A 24,743-nucleotide genomic window follows, 5' to 3' on the forward strand; every position below is an offset into this window, starting at 1 on the left:
GTTTTTCCTCATCTTTGTGGATTTATCTCCCTTTGGTCTTTGATGCTGGTGACTTTCAGATGGGGTTTCTGTGTCTGGGCATCCTTTTTGTTGATGTTGATGCTATTCCTTTCTGTTTGTTAGTTTTCCTTCTATCAGCCAGCCCCCTCTGCTGCAGGTCTGCCGGAGTTTGCTGGAGGTCCACTCCAGGCCCTGTTTGCATGGGTATCACCAGTGGAGGCTTCTGAACTGCAAAGGTTGCTGCCTGTGTTCCTTCCTCTGGAAGCTTCATCCCAGAGTGGAACCTGCCAGATGCCAGCCAGAGCTCTCCTGTATGAGGTGATTGTCAACCCTGCTGGGAGGTGTTTCCCAGTCAGGAGGCATGGGGTTCAGGGATCCACTTGAGGAGGCAGTCTGCTTCTTAGCAGAGCTGGAGTGCGGTGCTGGGAGATCTGCTGCTCTCTTCAGAACCGGCAGGCAAGAAAGTTTATGTCTGCTGAAGCTGTGCCCACAGCCGCCCCTTCCCCCAGGTGCTCTGTCCCAGGGAGATGGGAGTTTTATCTACAAGCCCTTGACTGTGGCTGCTGCATTTTTTTCAGAGATGCCCTGCCCAGAGAGGAGGAATCTAGAGAGGCTGTCTGGCTTTGCTGAGCTGTTCAAACGCTACCCAGTTCGAACTTCCTGGTGGCTTTGTTTACACTGTGAGGGAAAAACTGCCTACTCAAGCCTCAGTAATGGTGGACACCCCTCCCTTCACCAAACTCTAGCATCCCAGGTCTACTTCAGACTGCTCTGCTGGCAGCGAGAATTTCAAGCCGGTGGATCTTAGCTTGCTGGGCTCCATGGGGGTGGAATCCCCTGAGCTAGACCACTTGGCTCCCTGGCTTCAGCCCCCTTTGCAGGAGAGTGAATGGTTCTGTCTCACTGTCATTCCAGGCAGCACTGGGGTATGAAAAAAAACTCCTGCAGCTAGCTTGGTGTCTGTCCAAATGGCTGCCCAACTTTGTGCTTGAAACCCAGGGCCCTGGTGGCTTAGGCACCCGAGGGAATCTCCTGGTCTGTGGGTTGCGAAGACTGGGAAATGCATAGTATCTGTGCTGGAATGCATCGTTCCTCATGGCATGGTCTCTTATGGCTTCTCTTGGCTATCAGAAAGAGTTCTCCGACCCTTTGTGCTTCCCAAGTGAGACGATGCCCCACCCTGCTTCGGTTTGCCCTTCATGGGCTGCACCCACTGTGTAACCAATCTCAATGAGATGAGCCATGTACCTCAGTTGGAAATGCAGAAATCACCCGCCTTCTGTATTGATCTCACTGGGAGCTGCAGACTGGAACTGTTCCTATTCAGCCATCTTGTCACTTTATCATTGAGTTCACTCGCATTTGTTTTCTTAACCTCTCTGAAAGTAGAAATTTCAGTTAGATATGCACAGATATCAATACTGACTCATGGCAATCATTTGTGATCCAGAACAAATGACTTAAACTCTCTCTAAATCTCAGTTTTCTTGTATATAAAATAAGGACAATAACTCTACCTACCTTATGATATAGTAGTGAGGATTATATTGTAACATGGGCCCAGGCACACTGTGGATGGTTGATAGATGTTAGAGATAATGATGAAGAAATGCTGTGTGACTAGAGCAAATGTCTGTAAATCATCAGCTAGTGATGGCGCAGAGGATGTTTTCAATAGATAATAGCTAAAAAATGATGATATTAATGATGACCTTTGTGATAATAATGATAAAAATGATAGTGGCTATGACTTATCATAAGGTAGTATTTACTAAATGACTCAAAAAGCCAGAACTAACTTCAGCAGTGAATCCTATTCTCATTGCCTTACGTTTTCATTTGCAATGTAAATGTTTGGTTTGTGGATTTTGCATAGAAGTCAGTCTAGTTGAAGATATTCCACTGCTTTCCTACTTGTTTTAACTAGGAGAGTGTTCTGTTTACTCTCATCCAAACAAGATATGTTTTCCGTCATTGTTAAGTCTATTTTTATGAAATCTCTGTCTAAATTCTATTCATTGAGTCATCTGAAGACTCTCTTTTCCATTTTGTTATAGAACCATAATTATCATGTTATTTAGACCTGATACATTTTAGTCAAAGAAACATATCGAGAGAGCCACTATCTGCCCAACATCTCACGGGTAGTCGTAGTCACAGTGGAACTGAGACTAAAGTTTCCATTTTTATTTGACTATGCTGCTTCCCAAGGTAAATACAGGATTTGAGATCCATATTTTCTACTTGCATGACTGTGTTGAGGTTTTTCCTTTTCAAATGGAGACTTCATTTTTTTTTTTTTTTTTGTTCTGCATGTAGGGATTCATTTGTAGATTTTTTTTTGTTTTGTTTCAAGTGGTCCACTCTAACAATAAGGTCACAAATTCCTTTTTGATGGGGACCATTTCTCAGATTTCATTTTCTAATCTCTAGCATAGAGTTTTATACTGATATGCTACTCAGTGATTTGCTGGTTGGATTAATTTTAAATGAAAAGAATGTCACACAGCTCTAACAGTGACACTGTTTTTGCTTAATTATTTAAAAAAAATTTTGTTATATATTTCTTGTGAAAGACTATATCTCTGAATATTTGCTGACCAAGTACCTGAATTTTATCTGGGAAATTTCCGGTAAGAATCACTGATGTCCTGAATAGTATCTCAGGTGTAGACGGGCAGGTAGGCTCAAATTTCTTCAAGTTTATTATTAGTTCTATAGTGCTGCTTCAGCGCTGCCAAGTAGCATATGATGAACTGCATCTCCTTTTGAATATGCACTTTAAGAACATTATCAAACAACAGAAAATGAATGCTTCTGGGCCATTGGACAATGTTCATAGCTTACAACGTTGCCAGGTAATTTTAATCTAAGTGTGGGTTACATCTCTTACTGCAATCAGAATGTTCAATATCTATTGAGTGACTATCATGTGCTAAGGGTTGTGCTGGGCACTGGCACATACATTATCTAATTTGTTTCTCATAAAAAGTCTGTGAAGTGAATATTATTATCCCTATTATGTCAATGCCTAAATTGGTACATGAAGAGGCCGTGTGATCTGGTCAGGTCACACAGACTGGCCTATGCATATTTCCAGTAAGCTTTGAAAGTATTTATGCATTATCTTAAAAATTTTTTAATTATCTTGCACTCATATAAGGCGTATGTTGAATTTAATTACTATTATCATTGCTTTATTTTCATGAATTTGCACAATTTTCAAGATCAGATTTTTATTTTCCTGTTTCCTTGTTGAATATAACATTGCAATATAGGTGAAATAGCATGTTTAGGATAGTCTAAGAAAATATTTTTTGTTAATGATTTGAAAATCCAGCAGATTTTTAGACCAGACATAAGCTGCACATATAAATTTTTGCTGGTAAGTATTTGGCTTAAAATTGTAAGACTAAATACACCAAATTCGTATTAATTCTGATTATTACTCTTTTAAGTGTTTGTATATGATCATCATGTATTACCATTACTTATACTATTGTTTGATTAGACAGACCCAGAATTCACCAACTGGTTAGGTGATTCAAAAAGTCTTCTCATATAAATGTTTAAAAATAAGCTCTTCAATATTAGAAATTTTTAGCAAGTAGTGATGGCAGAACTGTTTATAAAAAAATTTTTAAACTTTAATTTAATTACACAATTTTTGGCTCATATTTTGCTTCTTAGCCTACCTCAGTGACCGCCTTCTGAGCACCATGCTGACATATTACAGTGAGAGGTGAGAATAGCCCCATTAAAGGTTGAAGGAATTGCTGCAGAGTGGGAAGTTGAATTTCCAGACGAAACTCAAATGTAATCCATGGTATCTTCATGCTTTTTCATGCTTCTGGGATAAGGGAAATTGGAATTGCTACAGATGTGTATGGATTGAAGTGTGAATAAACCTGAGGATGTCTGGCAAGAATAACTTTCTTTATCTCACACACTGGCTTCTGCTGGGATCTAAGAAGAGGGCATTTTCTATTAGCATCGTTGTTCAAAAGACACATACACTAATTAGATTTTTTAAGCTGCTGCTACCTGAGGAGGAGGCTTAATCTTCTTTGATATTATTTTACAATAAACCTTCCCTCCCCCATTATCATTTGTGAACTGCATTCAGACTTTAAAAAAAAAAATGCTATTAGGAACTGAAAAGTTGTGTGGAACTGTTTTTATTGCTGCAGATATTTCGTATTTGGAATAAAAGTATGTTTAACCACAAAGGAACGTAATTTTGCTGGTTGTGGGAGGTTGCCAGTCCAAAACAAAAGCAAAAGCAAACCAGTACTTTTACAAGCTTAATAACAATTGGTTCAAAGTACCATTGAATTCTAATAGTAGTGCTCTGTCCACTAGGAAAAACTTTCAGGAGACCAATTTATCTACTTTTGTTTGATGTGAATACAATTGTTTTCTAAATGTAAAATTGACTCCTGAGTAAGAAAAAAATTGAAAGTGATTGCAACATGATGCTATACATTTGTCAAAACCCATAGAACTGTACAACACAAAGAATGAACCCTAATGTAAACTATGGATTTTAGTTAATAATGTATCATTATTGGTTTATCAATTGTAACAAATGTACCACATGAATGCAAGATATTAATAATAGGGGAAACTGTGGGGAGGGAGCAGGGTATATGGGAATTCTCTATACTTTTCCACTCAATTTTTCTGTAAACCTGAAGCTGCCCTACAAATAGTCTATAAGTTAAAAAGAAAAGTAAGTGGAAGGTAGATCCCTTCTCTTATGTGAAGTTTAAAGGTCAGAAGATTTACTCTTATTAGGAAGTGTTAGTGATTTAAATTCCCACCAGTGCCAATCATTATGATTATGGTAAGTTATGGGCTCTGTGTTTCCCATCCCAATACCATGATAAAATATATTAATTCAAAACTGCATTTGAGAAGTAATTTTGAGAAATTTAAATAGTTTTCTTTTCCTCAGGGCTTCTCAGCACCTTTAATTTATTAATGTAATATAGAAAACACCCTGCTACTTGGCAACAGTAATGCCATCTTAAAGCAAAACAAAGATGACTTGGTTTGGCTACTGGATAGTAGCCAGTGATGACTGATGTTTGGCTACTGGATACTGTCTTCCTGAAGCAAGGTCAAGAAACAATGCCTATAGCGTAGAAAAATCCCTCATAAAAAAGTTTATCTGATTTCCCCAGTGGTCACAAGTTTTGCAAGAGAGTCTGAGACAGGACTAGCTGCACATGTTTCACCAAACAACAACAACAACAACAACAACAACAACAACAACAACAACTTGCTATATAAGAATACTTTCTCACGTGAGGGCACTGGGATTAAATGTTTCTTTCTGAGAAACTGGATTTGTTAGCCTTTTTCTTTGGCCTCTCAGCTTCCTTGGCCTTTGAGGGTAGGTTTCCATAGACTTGCTTACTGTAGTACGTGTAATAAAACATGGCGTTCCAAAGGGCAGCTATTGTATGAAGCATTTCTGAAACTTTTAAACTGTGGAATAGTTTTTGCAAAGAGCCAGTGTTCCCCAAGTAGAATATACTTGGGGAAATCTTATATTCTAATAGTATCATGAAAGATACATGACTGACTCTCTGAGAGAAGGCATTCTGTGAAATGATAGGAATATGGTACTCAAAGAGTAAACGTGGACCCTCCACCATCCCCTCATATTCGATCAGTCAGCATGTTCTATTGATTTAGGTTCCATAATTTTCCTTGCTTTTTATCTAACCCTTTGCATCCCCTTGCTACCACCCTAATTCATGGCATAATAATCAATTGTTGAAAGTATAGCTAGGTGACACTTCTTTTTTTTTTTTTTTTTTTTTTTTTTTTTTTATTATACTTTAAGTTCTAGGGTACATGTGCATAACGTGCAGGTTTGTTACATATGTATACTTATGCCATGTTGGTGTGCTGCACCCATCAACTCGTCAGCACCCATCAATTCATCATTTATATCATGTATAACTCCCCAATGCAATCCCTCCCTCCTCCCCCCTCCCCCCTCCCCATGATAGGCCCCAGTGCGTGATGTTCCCCTTCCCGAGTCCAAGTGATCTCATTGTTCAGTTCCCACCTATGAGTGAGAACATGCGGTGTTTGGTTTTCTGTTCTTGTGATAGTTTGCTAAGAATGATGGTTTCCAGCTGCATCCATGTCCCTACAAAGGACGCAAACTCATCCTTTTTGATGGCTGCATAGTATTCCATGGTGTATATGTGCCACATTTTCTTAATCCAGTCTGTCACAGATGGACATTTGGGTTGATTCCAAGTCTTTGCTATTGTGAATAGTGCCGCAATAAACATACGTGTGCATGTGTCTTTGTAGTAGAATAATTTATAATCCTTTGGGTATATACCCAGTAGTGGGATGGCTGGGTCATATGGTACATCTAGTTCTAGATCCTTGAGGAATTGCCATACTGTTTTCCGTAATGGTTGAACTAGTTTACAATCCCACCAACAGTGTAAAAGTGTTCCTATTTCTCCACATCCTCTCCAACACCTGTTGTTTCCTGACTTCTTAATGATTGCCATTCTAACTGGTGTGAGATGGTATCTCATTGTGGTTTTGATTTGCATTTCTCTGATGGCGAGTGACGATGAGCATTTTTTCATGTGTCTGTTGGCTGTATGAATATCTTCTTTTGAGAAATGTCTGTTCATATCCTTTCCCCACTTTTTGATGGGGTTGTTTGTTTTTTTCTCGTATATTTGTTTGAGTTCTTTGTAGATTCTGGATATTAGCCCTTTGTCAGATGAGTAGGTTGCAAAAATTTTCTCCATTCTGTAGGTTGCCTGTTCACTCTGATGGTAGTTTCTTTTGCTGTGCAAAAGCTCTTTAGTTTAATTAGATCCCATTTGTCAATTTTTGCTTTTGCTGCCGTTGCTTTTGGTGTTTTAGACATGAAGTCCTTGCCCATGCCTATGTCCTGAATGGTACTACCTAGATTTTCTTCTAGGGTTTTTATGGTATTAGGTCTAACATTTAAGTCTCTAATCCATCTTGAATTAATCTTCGTATAAGGGGTAAGGAAAGGATCCAGTTTCAGCTTTCTACTTATGGCTAGCCAATTTTCCCAGCACCATTTATTAAATAGGGAATCCTTTCCCCATTTCTTGTTTCTCTCAGGTTTGTCAAAGATCAGATGGCTGTAGATGTGCGGTATTATTTCTGAGGACTCTGTTCTGTTCCATTGGTCTATAGCTCTGTTTTGGTACCAGTACCATGCTGTTTTGGTGACTGTAGCCTTGTAGTATAGTTTGAAGTCAGGTAGCGTGACGCCTCCAGCTTTGTCCTTTTGACTTAGGATTGTCTTGGCAATGCGGGCTCTTTTTTGGTTCCATATGAACTTTAAAGCAGTTTTTTCCAATTCTGTGAAGAAACTCATTGGTAGCTTGATGGGGATGGCATTGAATCTATAAATAACCTTGGGCAGTATGGCCATTTTCACGATATTGATTCTTCCTATCCATGAGCATGGTATGTTCTTCCATTTGTTTGTGTCCTCTTTGATTTCACTGAGCAGTGGTTTGTAGTTCTCCTTGAAGAGGTCCTTTATATCCCTTGTAAGCTGGATTCCTAGGTATTTTATTCTCTTTGAAGCAATTGTGAATGGAAGTTCATTCCTGATTTGGCTCTCTGCTTGTCTGTTACTGGTGTATAAGAATGCTTGTGATTTTTGCACATTAATTTTGTATCCTGAGACTTTGCTGAAGTTGCTTATCAGCTTAAGGAGATTTTGGGCTGAGACGATGGGGTTTTCTAAATATACAATCATGTCATCTGCAAACAGGGACAATTTGACTTCTTCTTTTCCTAACTGGATACCCTTGATTTCTTTCTCTTGCCTGATTGCCCTAGCCAGAACTTCCAACACTATGTTGAATAGGAGTGGTGAGAGAGGGCATCCCTGTCTTGTGCCAGTTTTCAAAGGGAATTTTTCCAGTTTTTGCCCATTCAGTATGATATTAGCTGTGGGTTTGTCATAAATAGCTCTTATTATTTTGAGATACGTTCCATCAATACCGAGTTTATTGAGCGTTTTTAGCATGAAGGGCTGTTGAATTTTGTCAAAAGCCTTTTCTGCATCTATTGAGACAATCATGTGGTTCTTGTCTTTGGTTCTGTTTATATGCTGGATTACGTTTATTGATTTGCGAATGTTGAACCAGCCTTGCATCCCAGGGATGAAGCCCACTTGATCATGGTGGATAAGCTTTTTGATGTGCTGCTGAATCCGGTTTGCCAGTATTTTATTGAGAATTTTTGCATCAATGTTCATCAGGGATATTGGTCTAAAATTCTCTTTTTTTGTTGTGTCTCTGCCAGGCTTTGGTATCAGGATGATGTTGGCCTCATAAAATGAGTTAGGGAGGATTCCCTCTTTTTCTATTGATTGGAATAGTTTCAGAAGGAATGGTACCAGCTCCTCCTTGTACCTCTGGTAGAATTCAGCTGTGAATCCATCTGGTCCTGGACTTTTTTTGGTGGGTAGGCTATTAATTGTTGCCTCAATTTCAGAGCCTGCTATTGGTCTATTCAGGGATTCAACTTCTTCCTGGTTTAGCCTTGGGAGAGTGTAAGTGTCCAGGAAATTATCCATTTCTTCTAGATTTTCTAGTTGATTTGCGTAGAGGCGTTTATAGTATTCTCTGATGGTAGTTTGTATTTCTGTGGGGTCAGTGGTGATATCCCCTTTATCATTTTTTATTGCATCTATTTGATTCCTCTCTCTTTTCTTCTTTATTAGCCTTGCTAGCGGTCTGTCAATTTTGTTGATCTTTTCAAAAAACCAACTCCTGGATTCATTGATTTTTTGGAGGGTTTTTGTGTCTTTATCTCCTTCAGTTCAGCTCTGATCTTAGTTATTTCTTGCCTTCTGCTAGCTTTTGAATGTGTTTGCTCTTGCCTCTCTAGTTCTTTTAATTGTGATGTTAGAGTGTCAATTTTAGATCTTTCCTGCTTTCTCTTGTGGGCATTTAGTGCTATAAATTTCCCTCTACACACTGCTTTAAATGTGTCCCAGAGATTCTGGTATGTTGTATCTTTGTTCTCATTGGTTTCAAAGAACATCTTTATTTCCGCTTTCATTTCGTTATGTACCCAGTAGTCATTCAGGAGCAGGTTGTTCAGTTTCCATGTAGTTGAGCGGTTTTGATTGAGTTTCTTAGTCCTGAGTTCTAGTTTGATTGCACTGTGGTCTGAGAGACAGTTTGTTATAATTTCTGTTCTTTTACATTTGCTAAGGAGTGCTTTACTTCCAATTATGTGGTCAATTTTGGAATAAGTGCAATGTGGTGCTGAGAAGAATGTATATTCTGTTGATTTGGGGTGGAGAGTTCTATAGATGTCTATTAGGTCCGCTTGGTGCAGAGAAGAGTTTAATTCCTGGATATCCTTGTTAACTTTCTGTCTCGTTGATCTGTCTAATGTTGACAGCGGAGTGTTGAAGTCTCCCATTATTATTGTATGGGAGTCTAAGTCTCTTTGTAAGTCCCTAAGGACTTGCTTTATGAATCTGGGTGCTCCTGTATTGGGTGCATATATATTTAGGAGAGTTAGCTCTTCCTGTTGAATTGATCCCTTTACCATTATGTAATGGCCTTCTTTGTCTCTTTTGATCTTTGATGGTTTAAAGTCTGTTTTATCAGAGACCAGGATTGCAACCCCTGCTTTTTTGTGTTCTCCATTTGCTTGGTAGATCTTCCTCCATCCCTTTATTTTGAGCCTATGTATGTCTCTGCATGTGAGATGGGTCTCCTGAATACAGCAGACTGATGGGTCTTGACTCTTTATCCAGTTTGCCAGTCTGTGTCTTTTAATTGGAGCATTTAGTCCATTAACATTTAAGGTTAATATTGTTATGTGTGAACTTGATCCTGCCATTAGATATTAACTGGTTATTTTGCTCGTTAGTTGATGCAGTTTCTTCCTAGCATCGATGGTCTTTACATTTTGGCGTGTTTTTGCGATGGCTGGTACCGGTTGTTTCTTTCCATGTTTAGGGCTTCCTTCAGGGTCTCTTGTAAGGCAGGCCTGGTGGTGACAAAATCTCTAAGCATTTGCTTATCTGTAAAGGATTTTATTTCTCCTTCACTGATGAAACTTAGTTTGGCTGGATATGAAATTCTGGGTTTAAAATTCTTTTCTTTAAGAATGTTGAATATTGGCCCCCACTCTCTTCTGGCTTGTAGAGTTTCTGCCGAGAGATCTGCTGTTAGTCTGATGGGCTTCCCTTTGTGGGTAACCCGACCTTTCTCTCTGGCTGCCCTTAAGATTTTTTCCTTCATTTCAACTTTGGTGAATCTGGCAATTATGTGTCTTGGAGTTGCTCTTCTGGAGGAGTATCTTTGTGGCGTTCTCTGTATTTCCTGAATATGAATGTTGGCCTGCCCTACTAGGTTGGGGAAGTTCTCCTGGATGATTTCCTGAAGAGTGTTTTCCAACTTGGTTCCATTTTCCCCCTCACTTTCAGGCACCCCAATCAGGCGTAGATTTGGTCTTTTTACGTAATCCCATACTTCTTGCAGGCTTTGCTCATTTCTTTTTCTTCTTTTTTCTTTTGGTTTCTCTTCTCGCTTCATTTCATTCATTTGATCTTCAATCGCTGATACTCTTTCTTCCAGTTGATCGAGTCGGTTACTGAAGCTTGTGCATTTGTCACGTATTTCTCGTGTCATGGTTTTCATCTCTGTCATTTCGTTTATGATCTTTCCTGCATTAATTAGTCTAGCTGTCAATTCTTCCACTCTTTTTTCAAGATTTTTAGTTTCTTTGCGCTGGGTACGTAATTCCTCCTTTAGCTCTGATAAGTTTGATGGACTGAAGCCTTCTTCTCTCCTCTCGTCCAAGTCATTCTCTGACCAGCTTTGATCCGTTGCTGGCGATGGGCTGCGCTCCTTTGCAGGGGGAGATGCGCTCTTATTTTTTGAGTTTCCAGCTTTTCTGCCCTGCTTCTTCCCCATCTTTGTGGTTTTATCTGTCTCTGGTCTTTGATGGTGGTGACGTACTGATGCGGTTTTGGTATAGGTGTCCTTCCTGTTTGATAGTTTTCCTTCTGACAGTCAGAAGGACTGTCTGTTGGTCTGTTGGAGATTGCTTGAGGTCCACTCCAGACCCTGTTTGCCTGGGTATCAGCAGCAGAGGTTGCCGAAGATAGAATATTGCTGAACAGCGAGTGTATCTGTCTGATTCTTCCTTTGGAAGTTTCCTCTCAGGGGTGTACTCCACCCTGTGAGGTGTGGGGTGTCAGACTGCCCCTAGTGGGGGATTTCTCCCAGCTAGGCTACTCAGGGGTCAGGGACACACCTGAGCAGGCAGTCTGTCCGTTCTCAGATCTCAACCTCCGCGTTGGGAGATCCACGGCTCTCCCCAAAGCTGTCAGACAGAGTCGTTCGCGTCTGCACCGGCTCCAGCTACTTCCCCTGTTGGTCTTCAGCTGTGCGCTGTCCCCAGAGGTGGAGACTACAGAGACAGGCAGGCTTCCTTGAGCTGCTGTGAGCTCCACCCAGTTCGAGCTTCCCAGCGGCTTTGTTTACCTACTTAAGCCTCAGTAATGGCGGGCGCCCCTCCCCCAGCCTCGCTGCTGCCTTGCGGATAGATCGCGGCAGACTGCTGTGTTAGCAGTGAGGGAGGCTTCGTGGGTGTGGGACCCTCCCGGCCAGGTGTGGGATATATTCTGGTGTGCCTGTATGCTTACAGCGCAGTATTGGGGTGGGAGTTACCCGATTTTCCAGGTGTTGTGTGTCTCACTTCCCCTGGCTAGGAAAACGGATCCCCTTCCCCCTTGCGCTTCCAGGTGAGGCGATGCCTCGCCCTGCTTCAGCTCTCGCTGGTCAGGCTGCAGCAGCTGACCAGCACCGATTGTCCGGCACTCCCTAGTGAGATGACCCCAGTACCTCAGTTGAAAATGCAGAAATCACCGGTCTTCTGTGTCGCTCGCGCTGGGAGTTGGAGACTGGAGCTGTTCCTATTTGGCCATCTTGCTCCGCCCCTCCTTTTTTTTTTTTTTTTGAGGTGGAGTCTCGCTCTGTCGCCCTGACTGGAGTGTAGTGGCCGGATCTCAGCTCACTGCAAGCTCCACCTCCCGGGTTTACGCCATTCTCCTGCCTCAGCCTCCCGAGTAGCTGGGACTACAGGCGCCCGCCACCTCGCCTGGCTAGTTTTGTATTTTTAGTAGAGACGGGGTTTCACCGTGTTAGCCAGGATGGTCTCGATCTCCTGACCTCGTGATCCACCCGTCTCGGCCTCCCAAAGTGCTAGGATTACAGGCTTGAGCCACCGCGCCCGGCCTAGGTGACACTTCTTTAATGACATCACTCTTTTAAGGTACTCATGACTTCTTTCTTTTGCAGCTCATTCTTTCACAGTTGCTATCTCTCAACTTCCATCCGAGAGTTCAAGTTTATTCTAGATTATGGGATAGGGTGGCCAGCTTCCCCAGTTTGCCTGGGATTTAGAGATTTCCTATGATGTAGGACTTTAAGTGTTAGAACACGAGAAGCACCTGCTAGAACCTGAGAAGTACCTGGCAAATAGAGACAAGTTGGTCGCCCTACTCCGGGACCACTTGTGACGAGAGACCTTAGGGCATTAGTTGGTTTCACTGCTACCCCCTTAATCCACTTGAGAATTGGATTCAGAAAGTATTCTTCAGCACCTTCATTTCCTTCTGCATCTGAGTCCCAGCACTGAATTAGTCCCTGCGGCTGAACCCAGGAATCTGCTTACTGCCACTCTTTTCTGAAAACCTGGTTTTTAAGAGTCTGGATTCTCATCTGTTGATTGCTATGTAAACCTCCATCAATTGTCTGCCTCTGAGGGTTAGGTCTCAACATCCTGGTGACTCTGAGTCTGACCTTTCCTATTGCTGGGGCTGCTTGGGTCTGAAAAATCAAGATTCAGGGTATGGGACTAGATATTCAGGTTTAGGAACCCTAACTTATTGGCTCATCCTTTTTCCCAAAAGGAAATTTACTTAAAAATTTTTAATGGCAGTTTAATTTACATAGAGTGAAATGCACAGATCTTAAGAGTTACACTTTGAGGAGTTTTGACGAATGCGTATACCCATGTAACTCACATCTCCATCAAGATGTAGGACCTTTTCATCACTATAGGAATTTCCCTCTTGCTGTCAACATAGTCCTTGACTGTTTTCCTCCTCCTGTCACTGGCAATCACAGCTCTGATTCCTATCTCCATAGAATAGTTTCATCTGTTCTGAAACTTCATGTAGACAGATATTTATAGTATATACTCTTTTTTGTCTTATTTATCACTTAGCATGCTTTGAGATTCATCTGTATTGTTGCATGTTTCAGTAGTTTATTCTGAAAATGTAATGTTCTAAAGTTTATATTAATAAGGTAAGAAAGATCTCCTTGATTGGAGAGCAAGAGATATTCCTAGACATCTTTAGTCCTACCTCAGACTACCCACATGCCATTAAATAAATAGATTTGCATATAAAAGATACTAAATACAATTGCATGCTTTTGAAAATAAGAACTTACATTGACTTATTTATTTAAGACTCTTCCTTCAAAAACTCTTATGATTGATAGAATTAGTCAGATTCAAGATTTAAGTCAGACTTCTGTATTACGTATGGTTTTATTTGAAAGCACTTTGAAAAAGAGTTTGAAGCAGTTTAAAGTGTTTTTAGACCTAAATACAAAGTTGAAATATGTAATATTGTAACAGAGGTTACCTGCTTTAATATTGTGTATATCACAACATAATAATAATATTTTAAATAAAAAGTTTTGATAACTGTAAAAAAGAATTGTAAACTGCAGATAATTATAATTAAACCATAAATGTTTACTGATCACCTACCACGTATAAGATGATATGCTATACATGGAAAAGGAACTTTCAGGAGAGTTAATGAGAAATAAAGAGGATTAAGTCACAGTCAAGTACAAGGTAATTTATTTATTTATTTATTTTTGAGACAGAGTCTCACTCTATTGCCCAGGCTGGAGTGCAATGGTGCAGTCCTGGTTCACTGCAACCTCCACCTCCCCAGTTCAAGCGATTCTCCTGTCTCACCCTCCCAGGTAGCTGGGACTACAGGCAAGTGCCACCACACCCGGCTAATTTTTGTATTTTTAGTAGAGACAAAGTTTCACCATGTTGGCCAGGCTAGTCTTGAACTCCTTACCTCAAGTGATCCACCCACCTTGGCCTCCCAAAGTGCTGGGCTTACAAGCCTGAGCCAGTGAGCCCGGCCAAGGTGAGATGTTACATATTCACAAAGTTGCAGTAATGCAAAATACAGTATGGTAAGTGCCAAATGAAAGTAAGTAGATACTTTTATGGGAGTTTATATGGTGAGTATGAATACATATAAACACAGTGCCTGACAAACATAATAATCCCAATATGTATCTGTTCTTTTTTCTTTCTCTTTTCATTGAAAGCATTTATTTGGTGGGAAAGGCTCTCAAACATATTGTGTTGGATTGAGAAATGGCAAGAGAGAAATATAGTAGAATTGTCTGATTGAGGATTGAGGGCCTTAAACAGTGTTGTTTTTGTTTGTTTGTTTGTTTGTTTGTTTGTTTTCTGAGATAGGGTCTTGCTCTGTTGCCCAGGCTGGAGTGCAGTGGTGTGATCTTGGCTCATGGCAACCTCTGCCTCCCGGGTTCAAGCAATCCTTCCACCTCAGCCTCCCAAGTAGCTGGGATTACAAGCATGTGCCATCACACTGGACTAACGTTTGTGTTTTTAGTAGAGACAGGGTTTCAGCATGTTGGCCAGCTGGTCTGGAAATTCTGACCTCCAGCGATCCACCTGCCTCAGCCTCCCAAAGTGCTGAGATTACAGGTGTGAGCCACTGCACCTGACCAAGAGTTTTGGTTTTATCCAACTGGGAATAGGAACTATTCAGCGACTGATTTTTTTTTTTTTAAACTAACTTGTATTGCATAATCAAATTTTAGAAAAGTAATTTTCCTGAAGTGTTTAGAATAGACTTAAAAGATTATTTTAATAACATAAATATAATTGAAATGAGTATGTTGAGAATTAAAACCCTGTTTAGTAAGATCCACACCAAAATATATGTGCAAGGTTGGAATCTATCACTCTTTGTAACTAATGCCAATAATCAACATCTTTGGAAAATACTTCAAAAGCGTCTCAATGGACCTGGAGCAGTGGCTCGTGCCTGTAATCTCAGCACTTTGGGAGGTCAAGGTGGGTGGATCACTTGAGCTCAGGAGTTCGAGACTACCCTGGGCAACATGGTGAAACCCTGTCTCTACCAAAAATACAAAAAAATTAGCTGGGCATGGTGACAAGCACCTATGGTCCCAGCTACTCAGGAGGCTAAGGTGGGAGAATCTCTTGAGCCTGGGAGGTTGAGGCTGCAGTGAGCCGAGATTGCACCACTGCACTCCAGCCTGGGTGATAGAGTGAGACCTGTCTCAAAGAAAAAAAAAAAAAAAAAAAAAAAAAAACTAAAACAATAACAACCACCACCACCACCACCACCAATAAAAAAAAAAAAAAAAGAATTTCAAGCCTGGTGAGGCGGCTCACACCTCTCTGTAATCCCAGCACTTTGGGAGGCCAAGGCGAGAGGATCACATGAGTTCAGGAATTCAAGATCAACCTGAGCAACAGACTTAGACCTCATCTCTACTAAAAATAAAAAATTAGCCAGGTGGAGTGGCAGGCACCTGTACTCCCAGCTACTCAGGAGGCTGAGGCAGGAGGACCGCTTGAAGCCAGGAGGTCAAAGGTGCAGTGAGCTGTGTTCCACTGCACTCCAGCCTGGGCAACACAGCGAGACCATGTCTCAAAAAAAAAAAGAGTTTTAGTTAACCAAAATTTTAGTTAACTAAAATTTTAGTAAGATGGGAGGAATAAATTTTGAAATCTGTTGTACAGCAGAGTGACTATAGTCAATAATAATGTACTGTATATCTTAGAGTAACTAAGAGAGTAAATTTCAAATGTCTCACCACCAAAATGATGTGAGGTGACAGTTATGTTAATTCATTTGATTTAATTACTCCACATTGTATACATATATCAAAATATCACAACATACTCCATAAATATATACAATTATGATTGTCAATAAAAATAACATTAATAAAAATAAATAAATTTTCAAAAAGCTTAAAAAAAGAAACTAACACCTAATGGATGAAAATGATTGGTATTAACCTGTTCCTGGTTGCCATTCTTTTTAATTGCTGAGTAATATTCTATTAGGCAAATACAGTTGTCCCTCAGTACTCTCAGGGGGACTGGTTCCAGGAACAACCCCTCCATACCAAAAGCAGTGGATGTTCAAATCCCTTATATAAAATGGCAGTAGTGTTCCATCCTCCTATTATTTTAACTCATCTCTAAATTATTTATAATACCTGGTACAAAGTAAGTGCAATATAAGCAGTTGTTATAGTGTACTTCTACTTGTGTTTATCTCTGTAGTTCTTTTTATTCTTTTTTCCCTAATATTTTGATCTTCAGTTTTTGAATCTACAGATGTGGGACCCATGAACATGGAGGGCTGACTGTATATCGTAATTATCTGCTCTCTTGTAGATATATTTGGAGTTGTTCCTGCTTTTGCTTATTACAAGCAAAGCTTGGCATAAACATTTACGTCCAACTTTTTTTTTGGAGGACATAGATTTCCATTGTCTTGGATGAATCCTTATAAATAGAAGTGTTGAGTCATATGTTAGGTGTAGGTTTATAATTATAAAAATTACCAAAATTTCCCAAGGTGATTTTAACATTTTGTAATCCTACCAATATATGTAGGAGAGTTCTGGTTTTCCATATCCTTGTCAATATTTGATGATGTTAGTCTTTTTAATTTTAGTTATTTTTGTGGGCAGTGAAATGGTATCTCATTTTGAATTTAATTTGTATATTTCTGCTGACTAATGATATATAATACTTTTTCATATGTTTATTGGCCATTTGTAAATTTTCCTTTGTCAAATGCCTGTGCAAGTCTTTTGCCCGTTAAACAAAGTTGTTTGTTCATGTTTATTATTGAATTGTAGGAGATGTTTTCTATAATCTAGGAATTGTGTGTATCAGAATATTTTCAGCTATCAAGAGTATTCAGATATATGTATCATCTAGACTGTGGCTTGTCTATTCATTTTCTTAATGGTGACTTAGGATAAGTGGAAGCTTTTAATTTTGATGAAGTCTCTCTCTTTTTTTTTTTTTTTTTTTTTCCTATTATGGTAAGAGCTTTCTGTATCCTAAGAAATTTTTGCCTACTGCAAGGTAAGACAGCCATCTTTTAAAAAAGCTATATTATATTTTAATAGTGTCATATATTTTAGCTTTTATGTTGAGGTGTACAATTCATCTTGAATAAATATTTGTGTTTACAATGTAAGGTAAGAGATGGAGTTCATTTTTTCCTCATTGATGTTACATTACTGGGCATTGACTTTTAAAAAATTGTTTTATTTTATTTGTAATTTATAATAATTGTATATATTTATGGGTTACAATGTGATGTTTTGATACATGTATACATTGTAGTATGATGAAATCATGTTCATTATCTGTCACCTCAAATATTTATCATTTCCTTGTAGTGAGAACATTTGAAATCCTCTCTTTCAGCTATTTCGAAATAGGCAACATTATTATTAGCTATAGTCACTGTGCTGTGCAATAGAACACCAGAGCTTAGTTCTCCTTTCTAACTGAAACTTTGTACCTATTAACCAATGTCCCCCTTTTCCCTGTCCACCTTTCTGTCCTCCAGCCACTGGTAACCACCATTCTACTTTCTATTTTTACAAGTTTGTCCTTTTTAAAATTTCACATGTAAGTGAGATTATACGGTATTTGTCTCGCTGTGCCTGGCTTATTTCACTTAGCATAATGTCCTCTAGGTTCATCTATATTGTTGCAAATGACAGAATTTCCTGTTTTTATAAGGCTGAATAGTATTCCTGTGTGTGTGTGTGTGTGTTTGTGAGATACATAATATATATCCATTTATCTGTTGAAACACTTAAGTTGTTTCCATGGCTATTAAAATAGTGCTGCAATAAAAATGGGAGTGCAGACATCTCTTCGACATACTGATTTAATTTCCGTGGGATTGGGGAATTGACTTTTGATAAGCAAACTTAGTATATAATACCTCAAAAGCCAGAATGCCAGTTATTTTGTGTTATAAATTGTTTGGCTATCAATTCGTTTTTTTTGCATGAGATAGTTATCTTGCAGGTAGGCCCTTTGAGAAGACTAGAAGGTAGTTTTGATTGATTCTTCTTGAAACTGAAATTAGAGTAAAGAGACATCCAAACTCTTATCCAATGAACTACAATGACATACAACTCACTCAAGCCTTTCTTTTTCTAAATTTTCTTCCCAAATAAAACAGCGGCAGCAACAACAAAGACAGCAAAACCTTATGCGTTTCTTACAGCTTTATGATGTGTTTCAGTGTCTACAGTGACTGCTGAGTTTGCATCTGTTGCATGTTATATCTTTCTGGTAACATATGGAAGAAGGTTCATATTCATATAAGGATGCTAGTTCTAAAACATAATGTGGAATCATGTACAACTCAGCACTACTTGGTAGCAATAACCAGAAACCCACCTTCAAGGAGTATAAGCAAAAAAGTAATTGAATTAGATTACATAATTTGACAAGTCCAAAGCCTGGAGTTGGTTAAAGCAAAATTTGTATTGAAAATTTTTCTTACATAAAAAAGGTAAAACAAATTTGGTAAACCTAATATTTTTTATAGTGCAAGTAGTTAATTGTTGTCATTCCAAGAAACTATTATTTGTGGATAGTAAAACTGTTTGGAGACTTTAAAAATACCCTATAACAGTTAAAGGCAGAGCAAATTACTTAAATAAAATTGCGATATTTACCCTAAATAGTAACAATACAATTTGCATCAGTTCTCTAGGAAATTATCTGCAATTAAAAAAAAAAGAACTCAAATTAGTCAGTATTAATTTGATGTGTTAACTCAAATTAATCAGTATTTTCTTTGTACACTCAGATTGCAACCTAAGTATTAGTCTGTTGAGTTTGGTTTAGTGGATATTTATTCAGGAATTTTACAAAAACAAGGAAACAGAGAAGAGGAATAGTGCCGTGAAGATGACCTCGGGGTTCAGGCGACACTCAAATACCTGCTTCTCCTCTGAGTTTATTACCATCTCTTACTTGGTTGACGTTTAGATATATTGCAGGAGATAGTTGAAAAGCAGAGGTTGACTGCATTTCCAGTGGTGTTTTGCTCTGCTGGTATTTGTTCCTCGGTGCTGCTGTGCAAAGGGCCAGAGCTGCATCCAACGGATCTTTTCTTCAGGTTGTGCAGGCTGGCTGCCTTGATGTCGTAGTTGCTGATGTTGGCTGCGGACGAACCTTATTCCTTTTCATTTGCCTGGTCCTCATTTAACCGGAAAACACAGTAGCTGTAGCTGCACATAGACTTTTCCTCTTTCTCTTTCCCCCTCATCCCCCTCCCTAGACTTCTCTGGGCTTTGACGTCATGTGTGCTCCTTTCAGTTGCCATAGCAACCCCATTCCCCAAGCCCTCTGTCCGTCTCCTCTGGTAGGTTCCACAATGGTACAGGCAGCATCACGCTGCACAATGGTTTCCAGGCAGTGAAAGAGGGTGATTCAGCAAGCCACTCTTCTTCTTCTTTTTTCTTTAACCTCCCCTTCACGTTTTATTTTTATGGGGGTGGGTGGTGCTTGCTATATGCTTACCTTTTTTTCTTTTTTCATTTTTACAAATTTCCTTTTTTGTCCTCACCCCTCAATTCCTAGGGGCTTGAGTGAGTTTAAGATTGGGTTTTCTTGGAAATCACCTGTCCATCGTTAATTTTAAACAATCTCCCTATCTCCAAAGAATCTCTTCCATATTACAGTCTGGATTGTGGTTAATGAAAAACAAGTAGGGAGGATTTCTGGGGCAAACACTGCCGGATCAGGATCGTAGTTCTCAGGCACGGAATGGTAGGTGGCTCTTTGCTCGTTCTGGGTTCTAACCTGTTTTTGGAGGGTGGGGTGATGTCTATTGATTGCTCCTGGTGGGGCGGGAGAGGGAGTATGGAAGAGATGAGAGAGATGGGGTGGAAAGCAGGTTAATCAAGTGAACTTGCTTTGAGGCAAGAAGCCACCAGCTTTTCCTTCTGTGCAGAACATCTCTTCCCAGACTTGGGCGTGTTGAAACCTTTCTGTTTGGAGTGAGGGGTAGCAGAGGGAGGGGGGGAGGGAGCATTCTTATTGTGACCAGGGGTTTTTAGACCAATGCAGGGCTACAGAAGGGAAGGGAGAGAGAGAGAGAAGCGCGCGCACACACACACACACGCACACGGAGAGAGAGAGAAAAAAAAAAAAAAGAAAAAAAACACCAAACAGCTGTGCTTGTTAGAAGTGCTGACCTTAGTTCCATATCTGAAAAATTGATGGGTTCCATAAAACATTAAAAATAATGTCTTTTAGTATGTATTTATGTTTACTTTTGTGAGAAGTATAACTTAAATATTGTAAGATGTATTTTACTAAGGAACAGTATTTATATATATATATTAGGTGTAAAACTATTGGCGTTACTTTTGCAGAGCAACTCTAGGCTAAATCTGAGCTGGGGAGAGGAACACAGAACAGAGGTCAGGTTAGAGATAAGAGGAAACATTGGCACTGCAGTCAAATAGGTAACGGGTCCCTTTAAGAAAGTGATCTCCTAGTCACAGCAGGCAGCTTTCTTTTTTCATGGCAAGGTTCCCAGGTGTTCTGTGCTGGGATACTGTGTCCCCTACAAATGTCAGAGCTCTTTTGAAAAAAAAAATCAGAAATAAGTATGGCAGTATATTTATTAGGATCTATGTATTTGTGCCTTCAACAAAATAAATGTAATTTACTGGAAAATCTGTGAGTAAATCAGGCTACAGATATTACAAGAAAACTATCTATCCATATATTTTTCTTACCCTCCCCCCACATTTAAATCTAGAGACCTAGTCTCTGCTTTTATTCCCTTAAACAGATAACTTCCCAGGGTACTGCAGTTTAGCCACAGAAAAAAGAATGGCTTATCCCACAGCAGTAGGCTCTGAAGCAATCACAAGGTTGTTTACATGGGCTGCCTTTGGTGCAGAGCCTGACAGTGTCTGTACAGCAGCCCTGCCTGCTTCTGGCCATGTTGATGATAACTTTTATGAACAAACTGCAAGGAAGCAGGCTAAGTCATATGGGACAGGCCACAGTTCAGGTGGAAGGAAAATGAGTGTAAATGCACCAGGCATTGCCAGTACAACATCCGATATCTCCTTCTATCCCTAATCTGCTAGTTTTCGGACCCTGGAAGATCTCACAGAATGCTTATCAACATATTTAAAATGGTTGCAGTAAGGAACATTTCTCTCAGAGAAGCTTCTGTGAATTTTCTACTTTAGGTGAGCATATATGTTATGAATATATAACAAATAAATATATAAATATATCACAAGCTTCTGACTCTACTTCAGAACCATTAGATTTTAGGGGTTGGATGCTTTGGATGTAGCAGTTTGGCTGCCTCTGGTATGTATCCTCCTCTCTACCTTGATCACACTCTTAAAATTGACATAAAGTATTGGATTAGCTTATTTTATTATGTAGCGCAAGCTGGGTTTTCTCTCTCCTACAATGGGACTAGAAAATCAGATGACAAAGGTGGTGTGACCTTAAATATTAGAGAGTCTTCATGCTTCCTCATATGCATGTCATTCCTCTGCTGTTGCAAAGTGTCTTTAATTTGAGGGGCTCCTGTTCTTAAAAAATCCTCACAGTTTCAGTAAAAAGATTCTGGATAATGAAGCAGTAAGAAATTATATGTAGAGTGGGAAAATCAGCTGCCTCTAGCTTCCTTCCTGCTCGCCCCAGAACAGCATCTGCTGTTGAGAGGAGTGTGTTTGCCATGCTGGAAGGGGATGTTTATGAACAGATCCCAGAGGGGCTGAGTGTGTTTTTGCTGTCATTGTCTGGTATGTCTGCAGCTATTAGTATTTAATAGTTTCATAGTACATGGTCTATATATTTTAAGGTTAGAATGAACTGAGAATTTATTGTCAATGCTATAAAATGTAAATATTTTAAATTTATAGGAAAATTAATAAGATTTTCCGTCTTAGTGTATCCTACAGGAATATCATAAGCAAAACAAATTTGCCCAACCTAAGTAATCTAAAAAAACCTCCCATGTTTAAAGGCATAAATATATTTTTAAGATTTTATTGTGGTTTCATGTAAATGAATCTGTTTCTTTGGATGTAAGCCTAGTTATAAATTCTTTTTATACTGATACTAAAAGCTAAAGACAAATTGGATGTTTACTTGTTTGTTAAATATGAGGATAGATGTTCTCTCTTCATGCTCTAGTTCTGGCCTCAGGTCACATTTGTAGCCAAAGGACTTTCAGTGGAATTGTTGTGTTCAAATCGAATGATTACTTGGTTTCTTATCAGAATAAAGGACTCGGAGCAAGAGAGACTGCCTTCAATTAGAATGAGAAGCAAACACATTGTTGTCTTAAATTCTTTCTTCATTGCCCTTTCTATTTCCTCTTACAGTCTCTTTTAAGCTTTTGGTTGGACATTGCAACAATCATGCAGAAAGAGGCACGGAAGTGTCCACTAGTGACAAGAATGGAGTACAATGCTCTATTTGCTGCAGGACTGCTGAGTGCCTTCCTCCTACCACACATGCATCTATTATTGCACCTTCTTCTGAGGACCAAGGACTTGTGGAAAAAGTTGGGCCTGTAGACTAGTAGGGGAGATGCTTACTGGTAAAGAAGAACAGAGTACATTTGCTTCTTTGGCATATTGGATGTATTTATTGCATTACATAAGTCTGAGATGAGACACTGTACTGCTGATTCAGATAAAAAGATCATGCTGCATATTGATTGTTTAAAAAATGTAACTTAGAATTGGAGCCCGTCTTTTCAAAAATTCACCTACCCGTACGTGTTTGCATAGCGAACTTGTAAGGTTTTGACTCAAGGTTTTTCAGTTTGAGTACATTTTATCCTCATGAGCCAGTCAAGGCAAAGAAGGGGAAAATACAAAAACTGTGTTTTATGTACCTTTTATTTTCTGTATTTAATAGGGAGAAGCTTTATTTCTTATTGTGAATCTTGGTAGCAACTCTTAAGAGGAGATATCAGGTAATATTGAAAATCACTAAATAGAAACATTGTAGGTTTAAAAAGTAGACCTCACACATATACTATTTCTAGTAAACGATTTTCTAGTTTATTTGAGGTTTTGGATCCACTATGGCTTTCCTTAGAGTTCTTATCTCTGGTGACTATGAGATGTAAAACCCTTGAGGCTTATGGAAATAATGCTCGTAGGAATGGAAATTAAAGTTTTCAATGGAAAAAGAAATGAATACAGTCTCCTGAGAAGCATCCCTAACCACAGCTGCTCTAAAACCCTGCGTGGTGTGCAGGTTTAAGGCAAAGCTTCCCTACAGGGCAATCGGGCAGTTGCAGTGACCTGCACAGTAATAAACAGGATTTTCACTACCTTGTGTTTGTATGTGTGTGTGTGTGTGTGTGTGTGTGTGTGTGTGTAAAGAAAAACAAAAACAAAAACAGCAGTGACTTTAAAGTTCTAGAAATTCATCTTAGTGACTTGTCTTCATAGAAATAAAACTGACTCCTGTTTGTCTGTATTAACCTGCCTGGGTACCCTGTGTACTTTCTGAAAATGCATTGCTTAAAGCAATTGTCCTCTTCTTATACATTGGAAATAGGATCTGAAAGCACTGATAGTGAAGTGAAGCTCTTAGGTTAGGTCTGTTTATTTGGCATGTTTATTCGGTGTTTGTAGGTAGAAGCTCCATCACAGCACTTATATAAGATAGTAATTGCCTATTCTTGTATTACCTGTATTCTCTACTAAGGTTTAATCCCCATCAGGGACTGACCTTGTCTGTTTGGCACACAATAGGGACACACCAAATATTCATTGAATGAATCTCTCTCATGTACTGAGTTCTCTGCTAAGTGCTGTGGTAGAAAAAATTGGGAAACTGTAACACAGTTTCTGCCATTTGGGAAGATGAGGCTAAATAACAATAAAGATGGTATAAAATCAGGGGATCATATTAGTATTTTGATAATGAGTGTAATAGAAATTCACAGGAGAAAGGAATTCACCTCTGAAGTGGTGGTAGGTGACAATGGGGCCACACTGGGGTGTCGGGGTGAGGTCGTGGGATAGTGAGAGGGTGGTAGCCCTAGGAGTAATTGTAAGCACCTGGGCAGGAAAGAGACTCTTAGTTGGGGTGAAGAAGAGGCCTATTTTGGGTATGATCACCATATTTTCCAAACTAGAAATAAAAACTTATGGTTTGACATTGGGTAGAATGTCACATATTCTGAAGAATCTTCTTTAATATAATGTTGGGAAGTAACAGGCTATAATGGTGAAAAAGTAGGTTTGTAACTAGAAGAACATAAATACAGGTCTCTTCAGACTAGCTCCAGCTTAGGTTTACTTTCTTTTGCATACTTCAGAGGTTTTCAAAATTCTCCTGCTTTATTGGTACCTATGTAACCATTGCTCCAATGAAATCTTATATGAAAAGCAGAATATGGAAATGTATGTAACAGTGGAGCTGTCCCAGTTGATGATGAGTGGGGTGCCTTGCATTAGAAAACCAAATTCCTATCACAAGACCAATTATATCAACTGAAATAAGAA

The 24,743-nt window shown here is 39.3% G+C and overlaps 1 protein-coding gene across 4 annotated transcripts in view; it reads left to right on the forward strand.

Annotated features, from left to right (window-relative positions):
• Positions 1-2,055: 2,055 nt before the first annotated feature.
• MAPK10 (mitogen-activated protein kinase 10) overlaps positions 2,056-24,743 on the forward strand; it is a 358,682-nt gene continuing 335,994 nt past the window's right edge. Inside the window, exon 1 of one of the 4 annotated variants that reach the window (XM_030921036.1) lies at positions 2,056-2,211. The gene's annotated coding sequence lies outside the window, so the exon portion shown is untranslated. Of the gene's footprint in view, positions 2,212-19,593; positions 20,002-20,779; positions 21,571-24,743 lie in introns of those variants that run through there. The other 3 variants (XM_010370610.2, XM_010370612.2, XM_010370613.1) reach the window with 3 other exon arrangements.

This window comes from Rhinopithecus roxellana, chromosome 2, assembly GCF_007565055.1.
Source record: "Rhinopithecus roxellana isolate Shanxi Qingling chromosome 2, ASM756505v1, whole genome shotgun sequence".
Taxonomy (NCBI): domain Eukaryota; kingdom Metazoa; phylum Chordata; class Mammalia; order Primates; family Cercopithecidae; genus Rhinopithecus; species Rhinopithecus roxellana.